Source organism: Rhinatrema bivittatum, chromosome 2 (genome assembly GCF_901001135.1).
Source record: "Rhinatrema bivittatum chromosome 2, aRhiBiv1.1, whole genome shotgun sequence".
In the NCBI taxonomy this organism is placed as follows: Eukaryota; Metazoa; Chordata; class Amphibia; order Gymnophiona; family Rhinatrematidae; genus Rhinatrema; species Rhinatrema bivittatum.
The window spans coordinates 263,928,146-263,935,949 of record NC_042616.1 but is presented as its reverse complement, the minus strand read 5'-3'; positions in this window follow the sequence as shown (position 1 = coordinate 263,935,949).

Genomic DNA, 7,804 nt, shown 5'->3' with positions numbered 1-7,804 from the left:
TTAATTGTGTTGACAATTGAAGGTGATTGATTTAGCCATGAGGCAATATTGAACCCGGTGATTTTTCTGACTCGCTCCTTGATGATAAGGTGGGCGTGAGTTCAGATTTTTAAGAATTAATCATTTGGGGTGATTTCCTCGCTGTTGATTGTTCCTTTTGAAAGTTCCCCTGAAGAAGCCGAGAAGGTGAAACAAGAGCCTTGTTGGGAAAGGATCTAACCACAGATGGGAATTGAACCACTTGTTACATCGTGTATATTCACATGATAATTTATGAATTATAAAGTGGGGGATGCAATGTTACATTTCATTTGAAAATACATGTTGGTAAATAAAATTTTCATGTGGATATGATGATCAATGAAGAGGTTAATTTAATTTATGATGTTTATCAACAGTGATTAATATTGCAAGGTTTAGAAGGAGATACATAATTATTGAGGGTCAGCTTGAGCTTAGTACCAGCATAGAGGTGAGGGCTGTGAATAGTGATATATTCAGTTTTTTGCACATTATTAAATATGTGTTAAGAGTTGTTTTATATAAAGTAATAATTGGATTATATAAAAAATTTGTGATAAATACTGGATACGAGAATGTTTTAATAAAATTTATAATTAAAGTAATAAAACTTTTTTTATATAACAGATGAAAAATTATTGATTTATAGTGTTTATAATATAGATTGATGTGCTTTTTTCCATTCTCCATTGGGAGTAATTTTTGTTTGATATAATAAGCACTAGTTAGGTGTACACATTGCCTATATATATAAAACCAAAACATGTAGGACAAGCTAATGCTTTTTTTTGTAAAGAAAAATTATTACATTTTTTAAACCTGTTCATAGTAAGTTTTTTTATGCTGAAAAATCAATTTGTGTGGTTTTCATATGCCAGATTGCCAACATGTGAATAATGGCTTTTCACAATCTAATCATTACCAGTATTATAAATACATGAGCTAACAAAATCATCAAACTGTTTTTAAAATCTTTTCTTTGTAGTGTAGAATGATCCAGTAGCACTGTATAAACCCTTTCAATAATCCCACTTTTTAGACTTGTGGACTAACAATGCTTAAAGTCTCTTGTTACAGACAATGATCCTAGGAAAGCACAAACCCAGCCAGCCTCACCCAGAAGTGATACTGGATGGAGCAACCCTAACCTTTAGCTCCCAAGCCCAGAGCCTTGGCTTCATCTTAGACTCCCAAATTGACGATCTAACCTCAGATCCAAGTGATGACCAAAGCAGCCTTTTTCCACCTCTGCATCTCCACCCCCCCCCCCCCCCCCATCCTGGATTGCACAACATTCATGACTGATGTTCGAGCCATTGTAATCTCTTGCTTAGACTACTGCAACTCACTCTACGCTGGTGTACCTACAATGCTGAACTGCTGCCTACAGCTCATTCAAAATATGGCTGCTCACCTGGTAATGAATGCATATAAATTTAATCATGTAACATCAATTCTAAAAACCCTACACTGGCTTCCCACTCTCTACCACACAAACTTCCAGCTTTTTACACTTGCCTCCAAAGCACTCAAAGACCAAGTACTAACCTACCTCAGTGCCTCTCTAACCCAGGCTCACCTAGCTGTACTTTCTCCCAAAACAATGCGCCTGATCAACACTAGGAAAAGATCCTTTGCTGGATCAGTACCAACACTATGGCGCTCTCTATCTCCTCACATCAGACTTGCCACAGGACCTTCAATCCTTTAGCAGACTGGTGAAAATCTGGCTTTCTAAGGCTGTGTTTAGTACCAACCAGTGTAATAACCTCTGCACAAAACCATGTAAAGAACCCCTCTGCCCTCTTGCACTTTACTGATGTGATGGGGCATTTGCTTCCAAGTACTTTTTCCATCATGGGTAGTGGGAGAGGATTGTGGTTTTTGAGATTCCGCTCCTTGTCATAACCCCACCTTTTTTTGGGTGAAAGGCTTCAGTGGAGTATAAAATCCCCTAGAGCATGCCCAGTGTTTCAATGCATTGGAGAGTAGTGGGTTAGGAGCTAAAGAGAAGGAAAGAAGCTGGAGATTATCCCTGGATCTCAAGTGACTGAGAGGGAATTGGAGAAGGACTAGGAGCTGGGCTGTTGGATCTTTTCTTCATCCCTTGGGGACATGATCAACAATTTGCATTTTTGGAGTAGAGAGAAGAGAGATTTTTGGAAGATTGATTCAGTCTGGAGGGAAGGGTGTTTCCCCTGAATCCTGAAAGGCAGGAATCAGAGAGATGTTTGCCTGCATGAATAGAAAAGCAAGGGAGAGAAGAATTTGATATCTTGACCTGAGGACTCAAGAGACCTGAAGTTTTTGGAGAGCTGGATTACAGTTTGAGAGGTTTTGACCATTTGGACTTGTTTAGATGTTTAAGCTTGGGGATATTTTTCCATCTTTTGAGCAGTACATGCTGGAACTACACTCTAGTTACCCCACCCTTCAAGGGGAGGGCTTCCTTAACATGGATAAGAACATAAGAAAATGCCATATTGGGTCAGACCAAGAGTCCATCAAGCCCAGCATCCTGTTTCCAACAGTGGCCAATCCAGGCCATAAGAACCTGGCAAGTACCCAAAAACTAAGTCTATTCCCTGTTACTGTTGCTAGTAATAGCAGTGGCTATTTTCTAAGTCAACTTAATTAATAGCAGATAATGGACTTCTCCTCCAAGAACTTATCCAATCCTTTTTTAAACACAGCTACACTAACTGCACTAACAACATCCTCTGGCAACAAATTCCAGAGTTTAATTGTGCGTTGAGTAAAAAAGAACTTTCTCTGATTAGTTGGTGGATCAAGAGAAAGGAGGCCAGTAAGGAGATCTGGAATGGACAAGGAAACTATGGTTTTCATCACTTTAATACAGTGGCGTAGCCAGAACTGAGTTTTTGGGTGAGCCTAAGGTTAACAAGCGTGGGCAGTAAGCATACAGGTCTGAACCCTACTAGTTGTACTCTTATTGATAAATAATGCCTTAGCATGCATCTTACAATGGGTTCCTAAGTAGTCTACGACAGCCCCTATGCATCATGAGTGACATTTTTTAGAATATTTTAACTCTATTATTTCACACACTTACAACATTTCTTTTTCCTTGCTACAAAGTTGATTGTAAACCGGCATGATATGTCCTATGAATGTCGGTATATTTTAAAAGCACTTAAATAAATAAATAAATAAACAAATAAATAAATAAACATTAAAAATTCCTTATTACTCTGTATTAATGTATTTTATATTTATTGTAATTAATAAAATAAACAAGAATATCAGGTAAAAAGCAAAGAACACAAACATCAGATCCAATCAATTATGTCATAAAACAAATATCAATGTATTCTTTTTCAAATCCGCTTTCCAGAAAGGCAGAGATCACCATAACTACAATAAAATAGCAATAATCATGAGAACAGGTGCAGAGCAAAACTATGACAGTTCACATTACAACCCAATATGAAAGAAAGCTATATTCAAATTCTGGTGTCACCTCAGCAAAAAAAGAAAAAAGAAAAGATCCCCTCCACTGCTCAACATTTCGTAAAGTATCACAAACTCCTGCAAAAAAAACAAACAGTGCCTAGAACCTTGCCAATGCCATACCATATAACAGAACTGACTCTCAGGACTCAAATAACAGCAACTTTATGAAAAAGAAGCAATGCAATGCCCTAGAGCATTAATACACCACTTACTGGAATAACAGAAGAAGCTGGACTGCTGCACCTCAGTCTCACATAGGCAGAACACAGACCGACCCTTACCTAAGGGACTACGGTTTAGAAATAGAAACATGCAGACAAAACCAAAATAGAAAGTCTGAGAAACCAGACTCTGAACAGTGGAAAGCTAAAGAGCAAAATACAAAATTATAAGAAAATGATAAACCCAAAGGGGCGGATTTTAAATGCCCGGCGCGCCTATTTTGCATAGGCTGCCGGCGCGCGCAGAGCCCCGGGATGCGCATAAGTCCCGGGGCTTTGTAAAAGGGGCGTGTCGGGGACGTGTCGGGGAGCGTGACCGGAGTGACGCGGCGTTTCGGGGGCGGCGACGCGGGCATGGTTTCGGCCCGGGGGTGTTCCGGGGGTGTGGCCGCGGCCTCCGGACCAGCCCCTGGGACCGGAACACAGAGCGGGGCTGCCGGCCGGCACGCACAAAAGTAGGGGGGGGGTTTAGATAGGGCCGGGGGGGTGGGTTAGGTAGGGGAACGGAGGCAGGCTGCGCGGCTCGGTGCATGCAGGCTGCCGATTTTGGGCAGGCTTGCGCGCGCCGACCCCGGATTTTATAAGATACGCGCGTATCTTATAAAATCCAGCGTACTTTTGTTCGCGCCTGGTGCGCGAACAAAAGTACGCAATCGCGCAAATTCTTAAAATCTACCCCAAAGATGGCATATTCCAATTACTGGGGGTAGTATAGCACTAAAGAGTTCACGGATCCTTGTGATGAGTTAACCAAGGAAAATGAAGCCTTGGATCAAGCGTTTTTACCTTTTATGCCACTGTTTTAATATTTTTTATGCTGTTTTTAATTTTTTTTTTTAATTCTAGCCTGAACGCTCATTTCTAAGTTGACGTAAACTGTTTATTTTGACCACTACCCAGGATTCTGGTTATTTTTCTAGAGTCCCTTTGTTGTATGGATTGACATTAGGTCAATTGCTACTTAATCCTCTTGCTAATTTTTACTTCCTTGCTCTTATCCTGGGCCCTTGCACACTTGGTGGACATCGCCCAGCTGGAGCGTGAGCTTGGGTACTCAAGAGCTGGTGACCATGCCAAGGGCCCAGGAAGATAATATTTATTTACTCCTACCAAACTTGAACTCTGGTAACCCGCAGCACCCCTGGATGAGGTTCACAACACAAATGGGGGACGGGCTATGCTGACTTACCCATCTTATCTATGCCTTAGCCACAAGGATCCTTAACTGGCTGAAACAATATAAGACCCACTACTTAAGTAATGCACCGAGTTAGATTGAATTATTACGTTAGAATTTCTTATAAATAAAACTAAATGCCTGTATGGTATTGAGCTGTGAATAATTTTCTGTTATTATGTACTAGGGATGTGCATTCATTTTTCATGAATTAGACAATGTCAACAATATTGTCTAATTTGTCATGGCTCGATGGCACTGATATACGAAGCGATTTTTGCCTAAATTTCAGCAAAATTCGTATTTCATGTTAGTGCGCCCTAACGAAGTTACTGCGCACTGCATACCTCTTAGTGCGCAGTAATACCAATTAGTGCGCACTGTTTTTCTAGCTAACAAACTCCTCTGAATTGATACTTTTTAATTTTTAAGTAGCATTTTTTATTGCGCACTAACATTAGTTACAGCGCACTACTACATACTTAGTGCACTGAAAGTTGTATTAGGGCGCACTAACTAACCTGTTTGTGTGCACTACCAGGCCTTAATGCGCATTAACATCTAGCTAGTGTGCACTATCTCGTTCGGTGTACTGTGCACTAAGGTGGAGATAGTGCGCACTAACTGGTTGTTAGTGCGCAGTAAGGCCCATTAGTGCACACTAACGCACTTCGTCGAAAATTGCCGAAAAAAACAAAAACAAACCGTGGGAAACTGAAATTTTCCGCGAAGCGCCCAATCTGAAGCCTGAACCGAACGAAGCACATCTCTATTATGTACTACTCATGTTGCTCCAACTAGCTGAGAGCACAGCATATACTCTAACTCATCATATATCTGATTTTATTTATCTCATGTAGTACAAAAAAATAGTAATCCACAGCAATACAGGGTAAAAACAAATTGTTATCTGTAACTTGTTTTGAACTCCCTAGCTGGAGAAGCATGATAACAATGAGGAAGAAACTGGAGCAGAAGCAGTCTGCAACAGGGTCAGATTTGCAATTGCAGTGCCTATAGGCAGTGCTGGGAGGTGACAGGCAGCCCCTCCTGCCTTCCCCCCCCCTCCCCCCTAGATGGAGAGGGGTCCACTCCCAGCTGCTTACCTAAAGTGGCAGCATCCTGATCCGGCAGTGGCAGCAACTTAAAAATAGAAATTCAGCATGGGGCTTGCAGCCACCTGATACACACACAAGGCCCTGCCCCACATAGGGGTTTCCATAGTAACAGGAAACCCATATGGGAGGAGGGGGAAAGGGCCATGAGCATGCAGCAAGTGACCTCAGGCCCCATGCTGAATTTATGTTTTTAAGTTGCTGCCGCTGCCGCCAGGGGATCAGGACATTGCCACTTTAGGTAAGCAGCTGGGAGGCAGGTCCAGATGGAGGCATGGCAGCAGCGGCAATGCTTTAGTGCCTAGCAAAATTTGGCACCAGAAGCAGTTGCCTATGTTGCCTATGCCTAAATTTGGCACTGGCTGCAGCACTGGGCCATGTGGTAGGAAGAAGTGGAACAGCATTGGCCCCGTGCAGCTGGATGGATGGATGAGGGGGAGCAGCATTGCATCAGTCTGCACGGCTGAAAAACTGAGAATGAGCAGAAGCAGTTTCAGCCCCCATGGCCCGAACAAAGAGGAAGAGTGCCTTTGGCCATGGGGATTGAAGAAGGAGGTGGCTGCTGCTGCCGCTTCTGCTTGGGCATCCAGAGGGGGAAAAAAGTGAGAGAGGGAGTGTGTGTGAGCGAGGGAGAGAGCATGTATGTGTGACTGAGCATGTGTGTGAGTGAGAGTGTGGGTGTGCGTGTGTGTGTGTATGTGTGAGACAACAATCTTAGGGCACCTGGAAATCAAAAGCTCCATGTATAGAGAGCATAGGGATGCCAACCAAATGTCCTAATGTTTTCCAGTCTCATACAGATTTTGGAACCATGGAAAATAAGGGGAGGGCTAAAATGTTCGGAACTGTCCAGATTTTAGCCCTCCAGCTGCAGGTTAGCATCCAGTCCTGCCTTGCAATTATTCAATACTGTGCGCGCTTAGGTAGCTATTTATTTATTTATTTATTTATGAACATTTGATATTCCGCCTTTTCCCAAAATTGGTCTCAAAATGGATTACCATAAATTTAAAGGAACAGCTTACAATCAAATCAAATACAAAACTCTATCATTCACAACACCCTGCACAACCACAATCACTCCTGGCTTGAGGAGCCCCTTCACTTTCACTCCTCCCACTAGAAACTCCCTCTCAGGCACCCTCCACACCCCCTCCCTCAAAAGAGCTCACCACTCCTCCACCAGAGAGAGAGCCCTCTCTATTGCAGGCCCCTCCCTCTGGAACTCGATGCCAGTTGAACTTCAGCTAGAACCTTGCATTCGAAAATTGAAAACCGGTGTCAAAACATGGCTCTTCAAATTGGCCTACCCTGAATCAGATCTTACGTAGCCCCCTACCCCCTTACCCTCCTCCCATCCCCAACACAAGGCATTTCAGTGTATCTAGTGCCCCTTTCCTTGATTCCTGTTGCCTTTTATTTCACATAGGGGTAGATTTTAAAAGCCCTGCGTGCCGGCAGCCTATTTTGCATAGGCTGCCGGCACGCATAAAGCCCCGGGACCCACGTAAGTCCCGGGGCTTTGTTTGAGGGGGGTGTTGGGGGCGTGTTGGGGGTGACGCGGTGTTCGGGACGTGTCCGGGGGCATGTCCAAGGCGTGACAGTGGTCTGGGGGCGGAGCCGAGTGCTCCAACACATTGGCCTGTGTCGGGGCAGGGAGCTGGCGACGTGCACAAGTTATGCCTGCCAGAGTGCATGTTTTTTGGAGACGATCTGGAGAATAGTTAATAGCCTCAACAACGTGCATTTGCATGTGATGAGCGCTATTAGTTTTGCGGGATGTTGGACGCGCATTT